Source organism: Plectropomus leopardus, chromosome 20, assembly GCF_008729295.1.
Source record: "Plectropomus leopardus isolate mb chromosome 20, YSFRI_Pleo_2.0, whole genome shotgun sequence".
NCBI classification, from domain to species: domain Eukaryota; kingdom Metazoa; phylum Chordata; class Actinopteri; order Perciformes; family Serranidae; genus Plectropomus; species Plectropomus leopardus.
In genome coordinates this window covers 27,758,644-27,782,822 of record NC_056482.1, presented here as the reverse complement: position 1 = coordinate 27,782,822, position 24,179 = coordinate 27,758,644, and the positions used below count along the sequence as shown (strand labels likewise).

General features: G+C 39.4%; 1 pseudogene; it reads left to right on the top strand.

The window, feature by feature from the left end:
- The first annotated feature begins 2,803 nt into the window (after positions 1-2,803).
- LOC121959639 overlaps positions 2,804-24,179 on the top strand; it is a 61,350-nt pseudogene continuing 39,974 nt past the window's right edge.

Below are 24,179 nucleotides of genomic sequence, written 5' to 3'. Positions count from 1 at the left end.
TTCAATGACATTTTAACCCTGTGAAACCTGAATCCCCCCCCCCCCTTTATTTAATAAAAAAATGGGAAGAAGGCAGGTATTAGCACAAAAAAGGAACGAAATTACCCCTTAAAACTGGCAAGAAAATAGTAAAAAGTAAAAGAAAACAACCTGAAAATTGGAAAAAAACAAAAAATGGAACACAGGAATAAAAAGCAATACCCCCCCCCCCCCCCCCCCCCCCCGGTAAATATTCCACAAATGCCCCCAAAAATACACAATAAGTATATATTTAAAAACCTTTTTTCAAGTCTTGTGTTTTTTTTGAGATTTTTTTACAGCAATATGCTCAGTGTTTAAAGGGTTAAATACAGTAAGGCGTCTAAAAGCAGCACAAGAAAAGTGATGTCACTCCAGGTTTAAAGGGTTAAAGGGTCATCAGGAAAAGCGTAATGCGATTGTCATGGTAACCTCTAGATGGCGACCTCAGGCAGCTGCAAACAGCTGCGTCCTCAGCAGAAGTCTCTAATGTTGAGCTTTTGACAGTCAGACAAATCCCACAGTACAACCATTCATAAAACCTCTTCTCATTAACCCTTAGGGCTCCGCTTTAATGTTACACACACTCGTATCGCTCTGCGCACAAAATGCACTTTTCAAAATCAAACTTTAAAAATATTGTACATTAATATATTATATAATAATATATTGTTTTCTACTTTCATTGAGTTCAATCTGTAACCATCAGTCCTGATCATTAATATCAAATATTCAGTCATATTTAGAATTTTAACCCTTCAGATGCTAGTTTGTTTTTATAATGATGCCACCATGTTTTTAGATTAAAACAGTCGGGTCACTACATGCTAAGTGGATTATTATTTTTTGATTATCACAGCCTGCGATATGTCAATGATTTGCAGCCACATTGATTTTTACACACGATCAGTTTTTGTGCAGTGACTCCCACCATCAGTCTGAATCATGAAAGTCAAATATTCATTAATTTTCAGAATTTTAACCATTTAAATGCCAGGTTTTTGTCATGATGGCACTATGTTTTTAGATGAAAAAAAAAACACAATATTAATATACCACATGCAAAGTGATTTGTTTGTTTTTTTTTGTCTTCAATTTAGCAAATTTCTCTCAATTTTTAGATTCTTCGTTCACCGAAGGCATGCAAGAAAAACAAAATTATCGTCACAAATTCAACATCGCACGAGGTGAGTAACTGATAAACACATTTTGGGGGGTGGAGTTGTCCTATAACAGCTGATGAGACGTTTCGGCCGAAGTGTGATCATCAAACAGCAGATTTAAACTCAGTTTGTTGTGAAGCGTGTAAAGGATTAGATCCAGCAGACAGTTTAATGTGGCTCGCCGCAGTAATCTGGTTCCAGTGTGAATGGAAACAGTGTCGGAGCTGCTGCTGCAGAGTTCAGCTCTGCTGTGAAGGATTGGATTACAGCTCATCAGCACACACACAGGAAACGCTCAGCGCAGGCCCGCTTTTATCCACTTACTCTCTTTTTTATTTTTATTTTTGAGTTTTTTTTTATTAATTTTTCCCAAAGAAAATGACCAATATTATTTAGAATTTTAAGAAAATTATTAAAATAAAATAAGAAAAAATGTCCAGAAAAATATATATCTATAATCATTAGAAATTATATTTTCAAATTATGTCAACGGAAAAAAATTGCACTATTTCAGGTGATTTTCTTGTTCGTTTTTGTTTTTTACTTTAATAACAACACAACAAAATACAATAAAACAGACATTAGATTTAACCCTTTAAAATCTGGCTCCACATCAGTTTGCTCACGAAGAGCTTACCTCAGAAAAGAGGTCAAGAATAATTAGGAAAATATATATTTTTTAAAAGGTAACAATGCCTAGAAAAAAAATATTAGTTTCATATATATATATATATATATGTTACAGAATTTTTGGTGACTTATTTTAATTAATTTGTTTGGAGGGTTTTTTTGTATTTAACAATAAAACAAAACAGTGAACAATCATTAACACCTGCTTCGTTTTCTTGTGCTTATTACAAAATTATATAAACAACCATATATACACACATATTACATACAATGAATACAGAAAATATGTACAATGCATTAAAATACCAAATGAATTAGAAGAAAATGGCCTCTTCAGACTGAAGTCAATATTATTTACAATATTTAGTGTGAAAATACAGAAGATTAATATTTTAATTTCATATTTTCTGCCCAAAAGACATGCTGAGTTGAAAGGAAGGTCATACTAAATACTTCCAATAATTTGTTTTATTCTGGAATATTTGCATTTCTAATACTGTATATATATTTTTGTTGTATTTTAAGAAAAAGACTACTTAGAAATAAATGTGTATGATCATTATAATCTTAAAATAACAAAGTTCAAGGTGGCTTAAAACATTTGCCTAGTCCTGTATATGTGCAAAATTATGTTATAGAAAAAATAATACACATATTTATTTCTATTTTATTTTTTTTCTGCATGTATTCCAGGTCGTTTTATTTTTTGCATTTTTTTCTCCAGTATTTTCTTATAACTGTTTACTCTTTTTAGGGCCATGAGTTGTTATGTTGCTTATTCCTTTTCTCGGTGTTTTTCAAAGAAATCAAACCTAACGCATGACTTATTTCCCACCTACCTCACTCTCCTCTTTCTTTTTTCATGTGTCTTTTTTGCCTGTCTACCTCACCCTCTCCTCTCTCGTCCCCCTCTCTCTCTCTCCCTCTCTGTCTCCCTCCTTTCTTTTCGCTCAGTGAGTCGCAGTAAATCCCATTGTGATGCTAAACTGATTTTCGGAAGAGAGATAGAGAGAGAGACAGACAGAGAGAGAGAGGGGAGGTTTGGATTTGTGTTTGAGCAGATCTGATCAGACCTTGTTGAAGTTTTTATGACTTTTTCCTCTCAGTAAACTTTTAAAACTTCCTCCTCAGACCTGTAGCGGCTGGTTTCGGCGTGTTTTTGGAGTCTGTTTCAGCCGCTCTCTGCACTCCAGGAATGCACTTTGCAGCAGGAAACGCAGCTCGGTGCTCGGACACCTCCGTTTCACTTTTTCTCATCGAGGAGTTATAAATGAATGAAGGAAATGCGCTCGTGAAGGAGAGGTCGTTTCCCGCAGTCCCCCCTTCCTCGGTGCGCCGGGCCGCAGCCGGGCTGAGGACAACTGGAGCCCGGAGAGAGCGCACCCCGGCCGGGCATGGAGAACGGCGTCCGGGCGGGGCTCCAGCAGCAGCAGGCGGCGGGCGGACGAGGAGGAGGAGGCGGCTGGGTGCTGGTGGAGGCCCGGCTGCAGGGAGGAGCGCCGTGGGGATTCACCCTGCAGGGCGGCCTGGAGCACGGAGAGCCGCTCATCATCTCCAAGGTACAAAACTGCTCCCTGTTGTGTCGTTTTTTAACGTTTGTCACACATGTCATGTATGATTTATTTACCTCTGACATCTCTGGCCTTAATGCACTACTGCAGTGATACTCAACTTACGGCCCGCGGGCCAAATCTGGCCCCCCAACCATTTTCTGACGATAATAAAGTGAGTCACACTGGGAGTTGTTACTGTAGTTTTAGTGCACATCAGGTGCCAGAGTGAATAAAACAGCAGCAAAGAAGAGCTTGTTTATAAAAAGGATCACCCACACCTCCCGATGGAGGTCCTAGCTAAGCCCCTAGTGTCTAAAATCTTAGAAACGTCCTAAAATCCAGACACTTTTACAGTTTAGAAATGTCCTTAAAACTTGAAAAATGTCCTAAAACCCTAGATACTCCTAACGTCCTACAAACGACATAAAATACTAGAAATGTCCTCAAATCCCAGAAATGTCCTAAAATCCTACAAACGTGTATGTGGCTGCTGTGACTGCAAAAGTGGCCCCCAAGCAAAGTGAGTTGAGTATGCGTGAACTTCTGTGACCTGTACAGTGTCAGATAAAAGTAGCTAATCGAGCATTTCTATTAATTAATCCACAGGTCCAACGTTTGTTTTAGATTTATAAATAATGTCAGTGTCACGTAAAGTATTTACAAAAAGAAACACCACAATGGATACTAAAGCCATGTATTTTCAGTCATTACTTCTGTAAAAGTCCTTATATATCAAAAGACATTGAATAGCCTCCTTTTGACCAATTTTGCAATTTAAAGGAATAGTGTGTAAAATTTTGGGGGATTTAGTGGCATCTAGCAGTGAGGATTGCAGACTGAAATCAGCTGAAACTTTCCTTCAGCGTTTGTACCTGGAGGTCCCTTCCTCTCCAAAAACAAATGAACCAGTAAAACACTGAATAAAGCAGATTCAGTGTTATTTGGCGAGTCAGAGATGGGACGCGTGCTCACCTTTTTTCTCTGATAACTTTAGATCCACACCAGTGTTTCCCAAACCTCATTGAGTGCCACTTTTTCTGCACGTTTCAGATCTCTGTCTGCACCCACACAGCTGAATTAAATGATCAGCTTGTTATCAGGCAGCTTCATAACGATTTGATCATTTGAATCAGCTGTTTTGGAGCAGAGAGGGATCTAAAACATGCACAAGTGGTACTCGAGCAGAGGTTTGGGAAACATGTTTGTTTTATCCACGGAGGTTTCTTCTTCTCCCAAAACAAAAATGATTATTAAAACAGGTAAAAAATAAAGAAGTTTCACATAAAAAATAAAAAATTTTAAAAAAACGCTCTCATACCGAGGGGCTACAAAATACTTTTTTACATTTTATATCATAATCATAATCAGAAATACTTTATTGATCCTTGAGGGGAAATTGCCTTTAGTTACAGATGCTCCCATTTAAAAGTCTTAAAAGAAGTAGGAAAGTGTAGAATATATCAATACAAATTAAGCATAAGTACTAATATAAAATAAATATATCTAAACACTAAAGTATAAATATAAATGTACATTTGTTCTTGTTTCTACCATGTGATAAATAAAACAACAGATTACCAACATTTGAATTTAGCATATTACACATGGATGTAGTTATTATATATTATATATGTATGTATCCAGACTTCCTAATATACATCCACGCTTCTCGTGCGTGTGCTTGCCACCGTCTTCTTGTGCGTTTATACTCACCGCGCTGTAAAAGACCGTCTTTATATTATTATTAGGTGCATGTTGTAGTGTGTCATTAAAAAGCTACACTGCCAGCTACTGGCCTGGCATGCATACTACAGCGTATTCTCCATTTTTTTTGTGGATCCATGTACGTGCAGATTTTTTTCAAAATACAAAGGAAAGACTTACATTTTTTGGAGAGCTGTTCTCATTTACACGTGGCCTGAAATACATATACCTGAAAGATTAGTATTTTATTTATTTTTTTATTCAATTTTTTGCAGACATTGCATAGAAATACAGCAACTGTGGGTTACATTAGAGCATCTGCATCAGGGAAAAAGTCCTACAAACCCTCCCGACATTCACCCTCCCTACTTACCTTGTCGGTTGTGAGCACATATATATGAACAACAACAATAGATTAAATAAATAAGAAAAAACTAATTAAAAAAGTAAACCAATAGATACCTGAAGGATCAACATTTGTCATTTACCCCCAAAAACGACTGAAAATAAATAAGGTGACACAACAGCTAACGGCTGATTGATTACGCCGTCTGTTGATACGTCAGTGACGCTGTCTGAGTTACCTAAAATACTGTAATAAGGAACGTGATCACTAATGACTGTCTGTGCAGCCACAGTGGCCTCATTTTATTAACATGCAAATCAGCCGGTACGTGTGTGTGTGTGTGTGAGTGGGAGTGTGTGTGTGTGTGGGAGTGTGTGTGTAGAGGTTATTCTGGGACGGAGGCCAAACTGCTGTAAAATAGGACAAGAATGTGAATTATTTGTTTTCCTGGGTGCTTTTGAGCACACTCATGCTTTTATTTTGTACTGTACTCAGATCAGCGTTAGCGCCGACCCAACATCTGCCTGATGACTGACCGTCTGTCTGCCTCTTTCTTTTAGCTTCTTTGTATTTCTCTTTTACTTCCTCCCATTCAGTCTCCATCTGTGTTTCTGTCTTTCTCCCATATATCCAGCTAACGTCTCGCTTTGTTGTCTCTCACAGCTAAAACAATATGCATGATCGCAAGATTCCACATTATTGTTGAAAAGCCCTCAGTCCAAACTTAAGCTCTGTGTACATGTATACAGATACTTTTTTTAAATTTTGATTTTTATTGTTTTCTTTAAATACCAGAAACAGCAGTGTTAAAATTAAATAAAAAAAATGTATTAAAATTTTATAAAAAATAATAATAATAATAATAATAATAATAATAATAATAATAATAATAATAATAATTAATTATTATTATTATTATTATTATTATTATTATTATTAATTAGTGTTATTATGTAATTATAAGTTATTATATAAATGATGTTATGTATTGATAACAAAATAATTTTTACATTAATAATTGTTATAGTGATGATAACAATTATTATTGTTATTATTATTATTATTTATTACAATAACATCTGCTTAACTGTATCTCAAATTTTCAGATTTAAATGTGTGTAAGTGGTTAAACAGATGAGGACTTTTTCGGCAACAGTAGGATAGAGAGATTTTTCATCCTCGGCTCGTTTATCATCAGTGCAGTGCATTTTTTGTGATTGTCAGTCGGGGTCAGAGGTCACAGTGAAGGTTTCTGTTAATCCATGCAGTTCAGCTCAGGTCAAACGGCTTAAATGAGTCTTAATCTGAAGGTCTCATGACTGGTATCAAACTGGATGTGTGCGCCAACGCTGCCAACAAACAAAATGAAGGTGAACGGTTAAGATGTGACCTAAAGTCTCGACTGTGAATCTACAGCCTCTATTGCACCAGCTTTAATCTACTTACCGTAGTTACGTACGTTAAAGGAACATTTCACCCCCCAACAACTATTTGCATAGTAATTACTCACCCGTGTTGAATTTGTAAAGAAAGCGTTTTTCTGTTATGCCTCCGCAGTGAATGAAGAATCCAAAAATGGAGAATTTTTAATTCTTGATGAATTAAAGCCGTAGGGGTCCACGTCGCTTAGAGGTTCTGAATGTTGGTTTCGATTATTTTTCGATTATTTTTCGATTAATTTCCCAGCACTACTCCTTAAAAAATATTGTTCTCATTCTTACATTTTATTACATTTTTAGCCACGGGTCCGGATAGGACGAAGTTTTGGTCTGGATCCGGACCGTGGTCCATCAGTTGGTGATGCCTGGCTTACAGGTACATGTGATGTGGTACGGGCGCTATTAATAGCCACCTCCGTGGGTACTGTTGGCACTCAATGACAGGTGTTTTGTTGGAAAACCTAGCAGGTACGAGACAGTTTGTAAAAATGAGTGAGTGGCTGCTCCATTCGGAGCGGGCTGTAGGACATGTCCACGCTGGAGACTGTCTGACATGTCCACGCTCTGGAGCAGGACGCCTGACATGCCCGCGCTGGGGACTGTCTGATATGTCCCTGCGCTGGAGCTTGATGTGGGACATGTCCGCCCTGGAGCAGACTGTTGGACATGTCCGCGCTGGAGTGGGATGTTGGACATGCTGGGGACTTTTCTGACGTATCTGCATGTGAAGTGGATTGTCGGACATGTTCCCTTACTGGACCAGATGTCGGGCATGTCCACACTGGGGAATGTTGGACATGTCCGCGCGCTGGAGCGGACTGTCGGACATGTAATATCATAATGAAAATATCACTGTTATTACTCTCCTGACACATTTTTGTTTTTTTATTCATCTAGATTTTATGCAAATCTCAATTATGTGCAAATAAATTAAGCTAAACCAAATAAGACAAAATGAAAGAAGAAAGAAAAAGAAATCAACAAGGGCCGACGAGGGTCAACGCAGCAATTAAGCCATCAAGACCCAACACTGAGAGACAGCCGACCATCAGCTTGGTGTGTCAGGGCCCTAAGGTCACCAGAACGCCCCTGCTGCTTTGGTTTTTGCAATTTCTTTGAAGTTGTTGCTTCAATGCAAAATACTGCAAATACTTGCCTTTAATTATCCTCCAGATGAGACTGAAAAAGGAAAAATCGCTCTTTAGAAAAACCTCACCCAGAGCTTTACCCTGTGATGTGGGGTCAGAATTAGATTTTTCGTCATTTTAATTTTTCTAAAGCCAACAAAGAACCAATAAACCAATCAAAATCAATTCAGTTACAGTACATTTTCTCACCCCCCGCCCCCCTGCTGTCGGAGGATATTTTCCCAAATCATACAGTCTTCATTGATTAGAGGAGGTATGTTGTTTCAGTCATGGTATGAACAGGCTGAGCCGCTCTGTTTGGATATCTCCGTCGGCGGGATAATGAATTTCAGCTGGAATACCAAAGTCAGTGACACACACACACACACACACACACACACACACACACACACACACACACACACACACACACTCACAGTTACTGGGTGATTCTGCGAGCCTTATTTGGGTATATTTATTCCTGAAAAAGGCAAACACTTGAGGCATGTGCACCGCTCTGCAGAGCTGAGGAATGGTTTATATCTCTTTTTCTTTCACAGCTCGTGGAGGATGTTTCATTTCCTTTATATCAGCACGTCTCATTAGACACATCTCACGGCCAAACATGTCAACAGTGTGGATACTTTTAAAATACCTGCCTTTGTTTGTGCCTGGCCCGCGGCTCGCACCACTCCCCCATTTGTTAATGACTTTAATGAAACGTCAGATGTGATATTGTCGTGTTTTGCCTCCTCGAGGCCACCGTACACGGTGATTTAAGTCACTCAGCACATGAGCGTATTGTCTTAGAGGACCCTTGGAGCTGCGGTGTGTGGGCCAAAACACGTGATTCTTTTGTTGAAACACATGTTGTAATTCAGAGGAGGGTCAGACACACCCTGAGAGAAATTCTTGGCAGTTGTTTTAACATTCGAAGCGTCCCTGTTGGGCGGGGTTTATTGTTTCGGAACAGTGCCAGATACCTTTGTCAATCACAAGACAGGATGTGAAAACGACAATGAAGTAAAGGCGCTCTCTGGTGTTAGTTATATTTCTAGCCCTCGCGGTGAACCTGACGTTTGTGTGTGATTAGGGCTCATTTTTAGACCAGATTCATCTGCGTCAGTTACTGGAACCAGAAAACCTTAATTTGGACAAAGACGATGTGGAAAATCGATCAGCCTCCAGAGTGCAAACTCTATTGATTTTGTGTCTGCAGAGAGATGTTGTGTTTTGGGTTTTTTTAGTGGCCATGACAGGAACTGCATCTTATATTCGTCGGGTTTCCATTACAGATTTGCGCAAAACTGAAGCGATATTTTCGAAATGTCGAAATGACGTTCTGCGACTTCTCCTCTGGTCATAACATCCCAGTAACCATGGCAACTGATGTTCAAAACATTAGCAGCTTTATTTCCATTGCAGCCACCAAACTAACCGTCTTTATTTCCAATTGAAGGCGATGTAGTCGTGTTATGGAGCGATAATGGAAAGGAAAGCCCCTTATATGTGGGAGCGGCCACGTATGAGGGATTTCTGGGAGCTGATAGTCCACGATTTCACAGAGGAATTGTTTATTCAAAACTTCCAGATGATCTGCTCAACTTTTAAAGAGTTATGTGATGCAATAACAGCTCTTGCAGCTCCTGCTGCATCATGAAGGAGCCAGCTCCTACTGACAAGCACATAGACATAGCATCATGTGACCTAGAAAAGACAAAATTTCACTGCAGTTTTGTGAAAAATGGCTTTATCAAAGTACTTGAAATACCACCTCATGCGAGCGTAAACATTTTTTTTGCAATTTCTTTCAAAATCGACTCCATTCCGTTATTTCAATTTGCGCAATTTTAGGGTTAATTGAAACCTGCCTACTGTTGAAGACGGCAGGACAACGTGACCTTAAAGAGGATGAACACACACAGACGTAACTACGCCGCACACACACTGACAGGCTGCAGAGAGGCATCACTGACAGCGCTGATAGTGTAGAGTCATGCTGATTTGATACTGCGTGAGTGTGTGTGTGTGTGTGTGTGTGTGTGTGTGTGTGTGTGTGTGTGTGTGTGTGTGTGTGTGTGTGTGTGTGTGTGTGTCAGACTGGGAGTTTCAGTTGAATCATCATCTAAGATCAGGGGTCTTTAATGGTTTTCAGGCCAACAAGGACCCCAGACAGAGCAGGGCCCCTTACCACATATACTGTATTTTACAAGCAGTGTTTCGGCCTTGACTGCAGTGTGGAACAAGAGATTATGTTTTGTGCTTTTGCTATGTGTACAGTCTGCGCAGAGGTTCTTTTTGACCCTTGCAGACACTCGTAGATAATGACATTTTCGTGTCGTGGACCAAAGCGGTCCTGAGTAAACACGCAGAGATGAAAAATATGAATTGGTTTTAACAGCTTCTGAGCTTGACTTGGCGTGACGAGCAATCACAGCACAGCAGAGTGGGACTTGGGGAAGAAAATTTCGCAGAAAAAGATCTAGAAATTTGCTCCATGTGTGGCCACCATTTGGGTGTTTGCTTACCAAAATTTAGAATAAAAATTACTTTTCTACACATAACAGACAGACGGGATGTGAAAATGACAAAGCCACGAGGCAAACAGCTCGCAGTGACCCACATAACACACTCCTGCACACACCACGAGTGTTTCCTACCTCCCAGAACAATAGAAACCCTGATAACGGCCGCCGCAGTAAGTGTGACTCGACAAGTTTCATCACTGCGTCTCCAGCACAGAGATACCGAAGGTCCGGGACACGTTTTAGCTCAGCAGACTGCGGTCTGAATGCTCTGAGGTCACGACGGTATTTTTTCACTGAGCTTTGTCGTCGTCGCCTGCTGAGCTCTGACTCAGTCACAGAATGCGACTCGAGGTCAGGACCTGACTTCATAATGAGCCGGTGATTTGGTAAATCATTTGCTACATTTTTGTAAATCGTAGCTGCAAAATCATCGACTGTTGTTGTAAATATTTGGGGACACTCAACGCGCTTTGCTTTGGAGCCACTTTTGCAAAATGTAAGGAGGCCTGTGGCCAGTCACAGCAGCCCCATACATGTTTCTAAGATTTTAGGAGATTTCCAAGATTTTATGATTTTTCTAGGATTTTGGGTAATTTCTAGGGTTTTAGGAGACTTCTAGGATGTTTGCACATTTCTAGGATTTTAGGACATTTTGAGGATTTTTGGACACTTATAAAATTGTAAGATATTGCTGAGATTTAACCCATGACTAGGATTTTGGGGCAGTTTCTAAAATTTTAGAATATTTCTAGGATTTTGGGCCTTTTCTAGAATTTCTAGATATTTCCAGGATTTTTGCACATTTCTCGGATTTCAGGACATTGGGGTCTTAGCCAGGACCTCTGTCGGGGGGTGCATTGGATCCTCCACTGGCCTTTTTTGATAATGAAGCTCTTTTTGATGCTGTTGCTGATGCACTCTGGCACCTTATGTATACTAAAAGTACAAAAACAACTCCTGTACTGAATCACATTTTTTTTTGTGACTTTAAAAATGACGGTGGGGTCCATCCAGCACCCTGCTGGGGGCCAGATTTGCCGTAAATTTGGTATCACTGTGCTAAACTGTTTTCTCAGTGAATCTGGGCTCAAGTGTTTATGTGTGTATGTGTGTGTTTGTGTGTGTGCAGGTCGAGGAGGGCGGCAAGGCGGACAGTTTGGAGCAGCCTCTGCTGGTGGGGGATGAGATCATCATCATCAATGACGTGGAGCTGACTGGATACAGACAGGAGGCCATCGCTCTGGTCAAAGGATCCTACAAGACTCTGCAGCTCACTGTCCGCAGGTACAGACTGTGTGTGTGTGTGTGTGTGTGTGTGTGTGTGTGTGTGTGTGTGTGTGTGTAATAATATAATAATATACTAATATATATAATATAATAATAATATATTGTAAGTCACTTTGGATAAAAGCATTAGGTAAATTAATTAAATGTAGTAGACACTGGAGTTTTGCCCCAAACCCCACCTGAACCCCATCAGGTTCAAGTCGGGTAGCAGAACTCAGGTGTGTGTGTTTGTGTGTGTGAGAGAGAGAAAGAGAGAGGGGCTGACGGAGTCTGCAGTTGAAGGGTAACGGATGATGAGCAGCAAGAGAAAACACCTAAAAAATATTTATGATTTATGATTCTAGTGAACAAATACTTTGGAAAGGACTGACAATGACACACACACACACACACACACACACACACACACACACACACACACACGTGCACACACACACACACACGTACACACACACGCATGCACACACACTTTAAATGGAGTTCATCTTTGTACCAACAGACCATATAAATGACGGCACAAGAAGTTGCCTCCGAGCTTCCTGGTAATCATTATTATCTGTAACTGGTCTGGATTCGGCTCTACATCCTGGTTCATAGTCCAGGTCTGATCTGGTTGTCCAGAATAAAAACACACACACACACACACACACACACAGGCAGACACTGTTTATTACCTGTTATCTGTTACCAGTCAGTACTAGTGTCACCATAACTGATTATCACAGGCATTATAGATTTAATTGACAAGTAAAAGTGGACTATAAACTCCCCTTTTTCTTTCTACATACTGTGAGGCTGTAAACAGAGATCATCTGTTGGTCATTAGAGGAACTGAAGTTTTTGGTACTTCCACGTTGGCTTTGTTTCTTTTAAACTCAGAGCTTGCTGCTGATTTTTTTATACATTTATTTACTTATGGCGGCCTGCCACGATCAAAACATCTACCACCACGTATTGATATGGACCTCAGGGTTCCCACAGTCATCAGAAACCTGGAAAAGTCATGAAATTTAACAATCTTGTTTTCCAGGCCTGGAGAAGTTTTGTAATTAGTAAAAAACGTTGAAAGAATTTTGTTGTGTGAAGTAAAAAACGAATCATGTTTTCAGGTTGTTTGTCTGTACATCCAGCTGTTTGGTCCATTTTTCTGAGCTCGATATCAAAAACACCTTGAGGAAAATTCTTCAAATTTCACACAAATGTTTGAGAAGATTCAAGATGAGCTGATTCGATTTTGTTGGTCAAAGGTCAAGGTCATGGTGACCTTGCATTCCTCTCGTTCTTGTAAAAGCTATATCTCTGAACACTTGAGGGAATTTCTTCAAATTCAACACAAACTTCCACTTAGATTCAAGGATGAACGACTTAGATTATAGTAGTCATAGGTCCAAGGTCAAGGTCTGTCTTATTCTTGTGAATGCAATGTCTCAAGAAAACCTTGAGGGGTTCAACACAAACGTTCAGTCGTACTCAGTCGTACTCAAGGATGAAAGGTCATTAGGCCTTGCATCCGTCTCATTCTCGTGAATGCAGTATAGATGGTCTTGAGTGAGTTTTGGACCTCAAATTTGGCAAAACATCACTTGGGCTTTGTTTTTGGTCTTTTTTTAAAAAAGCACTTGGGGACGTTTTTTTTTACAGAAATTGACAGAAATTATTCATGTTATTGTTGTGGAGATGATCGCAGTGGATGTTTGGAAACAGTCAGTCACGCAGCATCTCTTTCAGTGTTCAGCTTGATGTGCTGCCAGCTGCAGAATCAGGTATGTGTTTAGGTTTGGGGTGTGACTGTTAGTGCGGCTGCTGTTGCTACTGCGGCTTTTATTTACTGGCAGAGGCATGACACAATACAGGACTTTAGACTTCAGACACAAACACACACACACGCAGGACAGGTATAGGAGCACACATGGCATTATGGGAAGGTGTGGCGAGGAGGGAAGGCGTGAGAATTTTTCCTCCAGACGAGCGGAGAGCAGCGGTGTGTTGTAGCTTCCTGCGGGAATCCTGATGGGGAACCACGAGAAGTCGACTGCTCTCAGGTCTGCTTTCATAAAAGTAGATATTCTGTTTGAATCTAGTGTCGTGATATGTTCGATTTTTTTTTTTTTAAAATTGTCTCGGTCTGTGGCGAACTAGGAGATTTGAGCAGTGGACCTTGATTTGCATGTTGTTGCCATGTGCAGTGGGCTGTGCGGCAGGTTGCATACCTGAGCCGCATTCACCTTTGGACTGAATTTTAAAATCCAAGCAGGCAAATAAAAGCTCACTTTGAGAAGAGAAACAGTTTTTTGACACAGAATGTGTGACTGACGGCTGTGGTGCAGATCAGACGAATCATACAGACAGATGTAGTCAAAGTTCAGTAGCTGGAATCTGGATTTATCCTTTAACCCTTTGAAACAGGAGCTTGATTTCTCTCAAAAACATAGAAAGAAGGTGACGAGCAAATTAATAAAAAACAAAAAATGACCCTGAAATTAACAAGAAATTGGTGAAAAGTTGCAAGAAAATTACCTGAAAATGGGCAAAACAAACAAAAACATGAAAATGACCCTAAGACTGTGCTAAAAAAATGTAATAAGTTTTATGAAGATCTAAAGGTGAGAAAAAAAAACTTGAAAAAAAAGAGCTTTCGAGGCGAAAAAAGATCTGAATCCAAAAACATAAAATCTGTAACTGAAAAAAATAAGACCTCCAGTATGAAATTATATAGTTTAATTATACATTCAGTTTTAGATTTTATTTTAAATTAACAAAACTTTTGGCTCCAAACCACTGAACATTGTAAGAACTCCATTTTCTCATCTCTGTAAACAGAAGTCAACTTGTAAATCAGACAGCTTTGGACAATATAGGAAGCTGGAAATTTTCACTTTTGAGCTGCATAGCTGTTCTGCGATTAGGCGTCTCTGCCTTTTATTTTATAGCCGCTCTTCTCTTACATCACTTCCTCCTCACGTTCCTCCGTCAGATCTCCTCCTGCAGCTGCAGAGCAACAGCATCTCAGGGACAATAAAGATTTATGGGATTGAACTGATGGTTATTGCTGCTCAAAGACCGAAGTCTGTGTGTGTGTGAGAGTGTGTGTGAGAGTGTGTGTGTGTGTGTGTGTGTGCTCGCGCTTTCTTCAGCAGGTGTTGTGAAAGTGTGTGTGGCAGGTGTTTAAATGCTCTGTGTGTGACTGACAGCGCAGGTGTTTGCTGGTTGTTTAGTCGTCCTCCATCCTCTGTGTCAGTCACACAAAAGCCAGTTGCACCTGCCAGACACACACCTCCCACTCTCCTCCAAACCTGCTGCGCCTCCTCTGATTGGTGTGTTCAGGTGAGCTCTGATTGGCTGAGAACAGAGAAGTAAAGAGAGAGACAGAGACACTCAGAGAGAGAGAGTCATGCTGCAAGAAGCCGAAAACAAGCCAGAGAGTTTTCTGAGGAGCTGCCAGTCAGAGCTGTAAGTCTGCTGTGTGTGTGTGCGTGTGTGTGTGTGTGTGTGTGTGTGTGTGTGTGTGTGTGTGTGTGTGTGTGTGTGTGTGTGTGTGTGTGTGTGTTATGTTAGTTTCACTAGTGTGTTTTTAGTGAGTTTGGTGTATAGATTGAGAACAAATCACGCAAGACTATCTTTTGGTGACTTCCCTTTGGTCCCATATCTCAGCGTATGGCTTAGTGCAGTATTATTACTAGCAGTGTATTACTGAAAACTACAAAAATAAATCCCAAATTGTAATAATCTGGATCCCTTTGGAACCTGAGAAAATTGGCTTGATTTCTGTCAAAAATAACAAAAAATGGTCCAAAAATTTGTAAAAAGTTACAAGAAAATTACCTGAATAAAGGCGAAAAAATAAAAATTAAAAACCATAACATGACAGTGCTAAAAAATATATTTTTGGCGGACTTATCATTATTATTATTATATTATTATAATTATTATTATATAGTTCAATCATATCTAATAGCTTCCCGTAGCTTTTTTTGGGGGGTTGCAGTTTGTAGGACACAAATGCATTAAAACAATTTCCTCAGGTTTCAGAGGTTTAAATGCTCATTAAATGGCATCTTCAAGCATCACAAGAAAACTGATGTTGATCCAGGGGTTAAAGATTTAATTATTCCTAAAAAATGTAACTGTCCAGCTGACAAAACACATAAAAAATCCGATCCAGTTATCACTTTTAAAAAACAGTCCCATCAAAACAAGTTCTGGAAATGTTGTGACAACACTTGACAACAATTTGTGTCCGACAGGCTCCAGCAGGTCACACACCCGTTTCAGGCTGTCGGGTTTGGCTGAATGAAAAAAGGCATCGAGCTGCAGGAATGCTGCTTGTCACTGGTAGCAGTTATTTTCCAGCTTTATTTGGAGATTCACATAATATTTTTCCTTAAATCTCTTTATTACTTATAAAGCCTGTGTGTATTTAAACATGTTGTATGTTTAGAACCAGAATCCAGTTTTATTGCCAAGTGCATTTACATATACAAGGAATTTGACTCAGTGTTTTGGTGCAAAACAGTTAACATAAAAGAAGAAAAAAAAGAATTTAAATAGTATAAGACATAAAAATAAAGAAGCAATTTAAAAATATAAAATGAAAAAACAGAATATAAAGAAACACAAAATACAAGTTCAGATGTGCAGAAGTTGGTTTTTCAGTGCAAATATCTACAGCGATCTCTGTTTTACATCTGCAAACTGAACCGATACTTAAAGGTGATTGAGATTATATTAAAATAATGGACGCAGTCGTCATGATATCATCTGTTGGTTTCTGGAATCCCGTTTTGGAGGTTAGAGTTTGGCATTTTGGAGGTTGCTTTTTTGATATCTGAGTGACCATATTTGGAGGAGAAGGTGAAGCTGTGGAGGAGAGAAGATTGCCTTAATTAAATATCATATAATAAAGAAAAATATATCTATGATCATGTGCAGTTGTCATGACATCCTGCAAGCTACTGTTAAAAAACGTCAGCCTGCAAAAGCACAACATGGTCAACTGACAAAACGCAGATGTTGCACTGATTGTTGCACGGCATGACACCTTGACAGGATCGCTGATAAGCTGCAGATCACTACGGCTGTAAAGAGTCCACTGCTTGTTTTTTGTAGCAAGATTCGCAGCAGTTTCAGCTGTGATTGTGCCAACAAAAGGGACGCTGGAGGCATTTCAAGTGCCTATTGTGCCCACAAATATTTATGTTTTTTAGCAACATCAGCAGCAGCATTTCCAGCCACCAAAACAGTTTTCTTTTAGCAAGACTTCTGTGACATTTCTAGCTATTTTGCCATCAAAACATTTTGATGGCAAAATAGCAAGTGGCAATTCTAGTGCCGGTTGTGCACAGAAAACCTGCTGTTTTTAAGAGAGATAATTGCAGCTTTTCCAGTTGTGTCTTTACCACCAAAACCAGCTGTTTTTTAGTGAGACGGGCTTCATATCAAGTGCTGATTGTGCCATCAGAAGGAGGGGATTTTTGCAAATCATTAATGGCATTTTCAGGCAACTGTCCCTCCAAAAGGAGATGTCTTTTAACATAACATCAGCTGTATTTCCAGCTGTGATTGTGCCACCAATAGCAGACGTTTTGAGCCAAAACTCGATCCCTTCCCGACCATAACAAACTGGCTTTTGTGCCTAAACTTTACCACACATTAACCGCAGTGTAGCTGAAACAAAAAGAAATGTAAAGTTTCAACGTGTCCGCTACATAATAATGTAAAAACGTTAAGTCTGTGTGGTTTGCATTAACGTACATTATTTATTTTAAGGATTTGGGTTGTGACAGGTGTATGTTTGAACTTCCGTCAGTCAGGTCGGCTGTTTCCATCTGAGTCTGGATGCGACAGAAAACTGATTTGAGTATTGTAGGTTATGAACAAAGGAGGCATGACTGATTACTCAAAGTGTTTTTTTCGTTTGTTTGTTTGTTTTTTTATCAATGAACTTTCGCGCGTGTGTGTGTGTGTGTGTGTGTGTTGGCAGTGTAGCATGTGTGTAGCGAGTGTGTTACCTGACACTGGCTGAGGAAAGATTATCACCACTCACCTGTGCTCTGGGTGTGTTTATGTTGTGTGTGTGTGTGTGTGTGTGTGTGTGTGTGTGTGTGTGTGTGTGTGTGTGTGTGGACCATCCTTGCCTTGCACCTTGCAGCTGTTTTTCCACTGTTTTGTCCTCTAATCCCCAGTAAGCAGCAGTGTGCACTTCACTGGTGTAACGTTACACATGAAGAGTTTTTTGTTTTCGCTGGAGGCTCAAAGAGGAAACTAAAGAAAAGAGGCAGCAGCGACTCAAAGTGCAGGCATCATTTTTGGTGTAGTGTTGTGTGTCAGAGCAGAAAGTCTGACCTCACTGTTGGGTCACAAGTAAAGACTGCAAAGTTCGATACAGGACAGACAAAATGCTGATGATTAAGCTGTTATTGGAGCGATGCCAGCACCTAAAATGTAAAAGTTTTGTCCTGAGGGTGCCAGAGGAGAGGTCATGGGGCCCTTAAAGTCACAACACAAGGAAAAAAGGAGCACACTCCCAACCGCAACCAAAAAACTCTTCCAGGTGCACGACACCAAAAAGCAACGTACGACAAAATCTGACCGTCAGCACACAATAATGCCGTTTTAGATGCTTTTAATTCTGGGCCTGTGGCAGCCACATGACGAACGCGTTTGTCGCAGATTTGTCGGTCATTCATTATTATTTTTTTAAAAGCTTAAACAAATTACAGCTGAGGTTGATATAAATGTTAGTTTTCTAAAGATTTAACAAAGTATCGTACTTGCATAAGCTTTGTAGAGCTGACCACCCTCCCCATGAGGCGGGTTTCCATCACAGATTTGTGCAAAACTTAAGCTATATTTTCAAAATGTCAGTAAAACACAGTTGCGAGGTGACTGTGTTTCCACTGAGTGATGTTCTGCGACCTCTCCTCTGGCGATAACATCCCAGTAACCATGGCGATGGATGTCCAAAACAGCAGGTTTATTCTATTGCAGCCACCACACTAGCCCTCATTATTTCCAATCCAAGGCCACGTAGGCGCGTTATGGAGCCATAATGGAAAAGAAAGCCCCTTATATGTGGTAGGGACAACGTATGAGGGATTTTTGGGAGACGATAGTCCACGATTTCACAGAGGAATTGTGGATTCAAAACTTCAAGATGATGCGCTCAACTTTTGAGGAGTAACACAATGCAATAACACCGATAACCTTTATGACCTATAAAAGCGAAAAATGTACTTCTATTGCAGTTTTAAGAAATATGGCAATTTTTTCGAAACAGAGATGTTTCCACTGGACGATCTTTATACTTGCAATTTCAATTCGCGCAATTTGAGGGTTAATAGAAACCTGTAGGGGTCATCAGATTGTCGGCCTGGCCGATTGTTGCAGCCAGTATTTGGCATTGGCTGTGTTCTTCGTTCTGCTGCTGAAGCACAAAGAGCTTTGTTCTACTTGCTTTTGGTAAAACATCAGCCTCGAAAAAACAACCTTCTTGCTTCAAGCGTCCGTGTTTGTTGCTTTTTTTCTGACCTGAGCACTCGAATGTGTGTATGTTGTGATTAGGACTACATGAGTGGGAAGGATGGTATTTTCGGGGAGCTGGTGAAGGCAGTAAAAGACCAGGACTCAGCAGCGGTGGTGGATGGGTGCTGGTGGCGCCCGTGTAACTCCTCAGTTAATCTAAAAGCCGAGCGACGGGCCGAGCTTTTAAAGTCGTCTCATCAATAGTAATGACATCGACATAACGTAGAGGTGTGTGTTTTTCAGGCTGCTAGTGTTTGTGCTGTCAGTGCCGTCGGTGTGACCACGCTCTGCAGTCAGTCAGTCGGTGTTTTGTCGAGCAGGTTCGTCGGCTGTCTTCTTGTGTCCTGCGCTGGTCTTGGCATTTGCATGTGCTTTGTTTTGCTTTGTTTGTGTGTGTGACTCAGACAGAATGCAAAGTTGACCACTCGCCTCTCCTCGCTGCTGGGACACTGCTCGCCAGGAGGAGAGTGGGCGGCAGCTCCTGAGAGCAGCTGTGTTAGTGTCCGTCAAATAGATTTTTCTCTAAATACAGGCAGCGTTTCCCACAGAATTAGAATCTATTTGGCGGTAGTCAGCAAATGTTTTTTTTTTTTATCACTGTGTCCCCTCTCTAAATATTTGCGGGTCCGTGAACACATGTCGGGCTCTTCATGAGTTTTTTTTTTCCTCAGCAGCAGTTTGTGGAGTTTGAGTTGCGGGGCAGATAATTGATCTGTTGGTCAGGTCAGATCAGATCAGATCAGATTAGATCAATGGATGAGAGAAGCAGCTGCTGCAGAGGCGAGTGAAAGCGAACTTTTAAACTCAGTGCAATGAACACTTTCACTGCATCTGCTTTGTTTTCTGCTCCGTCTGTGCCCAGATTACGCAAGTACAATTAATAATCAGACAGTATACATATATAAATGTGTGTGTGTGTATATATATTCCAATAGTGCTCCTTTTGAATGATCCATCTCAAAAAATAAAAAATCAATGCGTGGCATTGGTACTGCTGTGTCTGTCTTGCCTGGACGAGGCTGAATAACTCCAAAGTTTGGATAAATTCTGGCAAAGTAAATTGTGGCATTGCCATTTTTCTAAATGGTATATTTAAATATTTCTGCATACTGGTTTCCTAAAACAGTCATGGAATTTCTAATTCGGGTATGACTGGAAAACAGAGGCTATTGTGGATTCAAGGAGCCTAATTGTTGTCATGTGTGATGATGTCAATCCCCATAGTAGCCATTTCATTGTTGTGAGACCATTTGAAATTATTGTGTTGGAGCCGAGTGTGGGTGGTGGGTGCGGATGAGGGACCAAATATGGAAAATTTTATCCCCCTGTCCAGAACTCATAATGGCTGGCCTTGTCTTTTAATGCATTTCACATTTTTATCCCTAATATCTTGCCGTGTTTTACGTTGCATTTGATCACATGCTTTACCAAATTGGCTTCAGAAACATAGGAAGAGGGCAACAAGCATCTTAACAAAAAAAAAGCCCAAAAAACTGCAAGAAATTAGGTAAAATTAACAAGAAAATTACCTAAAAATAAGCAAAAAGAAAAAAAGAGGGACCTAAAGAAAGTGCTGAAAAAGTATACTTTTTATTTTTTTTTCTTGAGCATAATTTTAAATATGTAGTTAGAGAACTATAAATATAGTTGTCTGCACATTATCCCCTCGTTTTTCGATAGTATCTAATAATCCCCCCCAGCCAAATCTCAGACCGTTTCCTTGTTGTCTTTTACTGATTTTTTACAGTTTATCTCTAATATCTTACAATGTCTTTCACAGTATTTTAACCCTTTTAAACCTATGCAAATGACCTTGATTTCTTTCAAAAACATGGGACAACAATCGACTTAACAGCAAATGAGAATTATAGATCCTTTTCTTTTGGTAATATCTAATAATCACGCCCAGCTAATTTTCAGATCGTTTTTGAAGTTGCGGGATATTTCTTGCCAAGTTGCTTATTATGGTTTTTTTTAGTGATTTTAAAATAAATCAAGCCATTTTCTCAGGTTTCAAAGGGTTAAACGTTAGTGAAATGCTGCAAAAGAAAACTGATGTCAATTCAGGTGTTACGGTGTTAAATCGGACTGTTTTTCTGGTATGTTTGGTATTTTTGTCTGTGTTATACAATCTGTTTATGTAAAGGTTTGAGGAGATGCCGCTTTCTGAATAAATTGACATTTTGGATTCAAATTAAAGACGTGAATCAGACTGCAGGGAGGTGAGAGAGTTAAAAAAAGAGCAGATGAGTCATGCTGACAAAATGCTGTGAGGAGTGTGTGTGAGTGTTAGGAGGTCACGCTGCATACCAGCACAGTTATCAGCAGTGTGTCACAGTGTGTGTGTGTCACAGAGTGTGTGTCACAGAGTGTGTGTGTGTGTGTGTGTGTGTGCAGGAGATGAAGGTTACAATAACAGCGATTTCTCTGATAGCAGATATTTTTGTTGCAGCTGTTGCTGAGGTGCTGTGACCTTTGACAGCAGATGTGTTAGTGCAAATACTCGAGTTAAAGAATTACTTCAGTCCCTCGTATCTCTTTGAAATCTGACCAAATTTGCGTAATGTATTTTTTTTAAAAAACATGTAAAGCCAGCAATAAGCAATTTTTAGGAAAATTACCCAAAAAATTATCAAGAAACTTGTAAAAAGAAAAGAAATTAACTGAAATTTGTCAAAAAATCAAGAAAGAAAATTGAAATAACAAAAATAGGAAATTACCTAAAAAAAGTGCTAAAATAAATTCAAGGTAATAGATAAAAATAATAGCAGTTTTTAATAGTTATGATAATTATAAATATAGTTTTCTTGGTATTTTTCCCTTAGCTATTTGAAAATTTTCTAACTATTCTCTCTCTTTTTTTAGCTAATTTTTTAGGTCATTTTCTCATCATTTTTTCTTGTCACTGATTTTTTTTTTTTTTTTAAGAATTTGCTGATATTTCTAACTGATTTCTCATTTACTTTTTTCCACGTTTTTGAAAGAAATCGCACTAATTTGCTCAATTTTTCAAAAGTTTTAATACTTGTGAAAGACATCTGAAAGCAGCACAAGAAGAGTGATCCAGGATGCATAATGATAATTTATCAATTACTCGCTGTTTGTTATTATGCTACAGAGTAGAACACAATATATACACAGTAGAAATAAGGATAAGAAAGTAAAATATCGCTTTAATGAACAAATTGAAGCGAAAGAAAATAAAAACAGGAGGACTGAAAAGGGAAATGTAGTTAGAAACAAATGGAGGCCAAGAAGAATGGGGACACATGTAGTTGTCTTTAGGTCTTTCCCTCCATCTCTCATCCTCTGTCTCTGTCTCTGTCTCTCATTCTCTGTCTGTCTTTGTCTTTTTTCATTCATCTCCAGTGACTCTGCCTTTGTGCTCTTTTGTTGTTGGCTGACGTAATCGAGCTTAATGAATGTTTGAGTTTCTCTGCTGAAAAAAAGAAGAGGAAGAAGTCATTACAGGGACGAACCGCCACAAAACCGTTCCCCAGGCAACCGCTCTGTGTGTGTGTGTGTGTGTGTGTGTGTGTTTGTGTGTGTGTGTGTGTGTGTGTGTGTGTGTGTGTGTGTGTGTGTGTGTGTGTGTGTGTGTGTGTGTGTGTGTGTGTGTGTGTGTGTGTCTGTGTGTAACAAGCCTATATTGTGGGTTCACACAGAGACTTTTTGGGGACTCATCTGTCAACACTGTTGTTACTGCTGTTGGACCGTTCTGCGAAATATCTGCCACTGACAGGTTCAGATTATCATTGTAAATGTTTAACAACGTCATGAGAGGATCCCTGCAGAGACAGACCTTTTTGATAAAGAGTAAGATCCTTTTTGTTTAACCAGAAGCAGCCCTAAAATCACCAAACCCACCAGACTCCATTCAAATAAGTCGTAATTTTAGTGTGTATAGAGCAGCATATTTTCACATCCAGCTGGGTGAATTAAAAGTTTAGAGTCAGTGCTTGTCTGAACAATGGAAAGACAAACCGAGATGTTTTTTGTATGTTTTATTTTGTTTCTGTCGACTATAAATAAAGCGCATTTTAAACTGATAAAGTTACTGTTTATTTATAATCTGGTGGCATTGTTATCAATTGGAGCACTTTCACACCATGAATTTATTTGCACCAGAAGTGTTTGTTTTTGCCACTGACAGGCTCAGATTGTCATTACAAATATCTGACAACAATATAGAGGATATCCCTACAAAAATAGACCTTTATTTTGAAAGAGTAAGCACAAACATCCCTGAAATCAGCACCACCAAACCAACCAGACTTCATTTAAATAAAGAGTGATTTTATCACTGTGAAACACACATTCATTCAGAGTTGACAGAGACAAAACAAAACTCACAAAAGCCAAATTTGATCATCATTCGACTCTGAACAAACGCCAGCTCTGCTTTAAATGAAATAAACCCTAAAATACCCCAGTTAGATGTAAAAATATGCTGACTCTATACACGCTAAAATTACTACTTATTTGAATGGAGTCTGGTGGGTTTGGTGATGGTGATCTCAGGGCTGCTTCTGGTTGAGCAAAAATGATCTTACTCTTTAACAAAAAGGTCCATCTCTGTAGTGATCCTTTCCATAATGTTGTCAGACCCGAAAAATAATAATCTGAGCCTGTCAGTGATCAAAAGCACTTTTACACTGATGGACTATAATTGCCCCACATGGTTTTCTTGCAGCTTTTTTCTCCACTTCAGCGCTTTCTCTCAATACTGAACCAATTTTGAATTTTTTTTTCTCCATTAGTCATTTAGACACAAAAACATGGGAAAATAGGGTCCAAGTTGAAATATACTGAAGTTACTCTTAAACATTGCTGAACATTTGACTGTTTTCTCAGGCATATCCA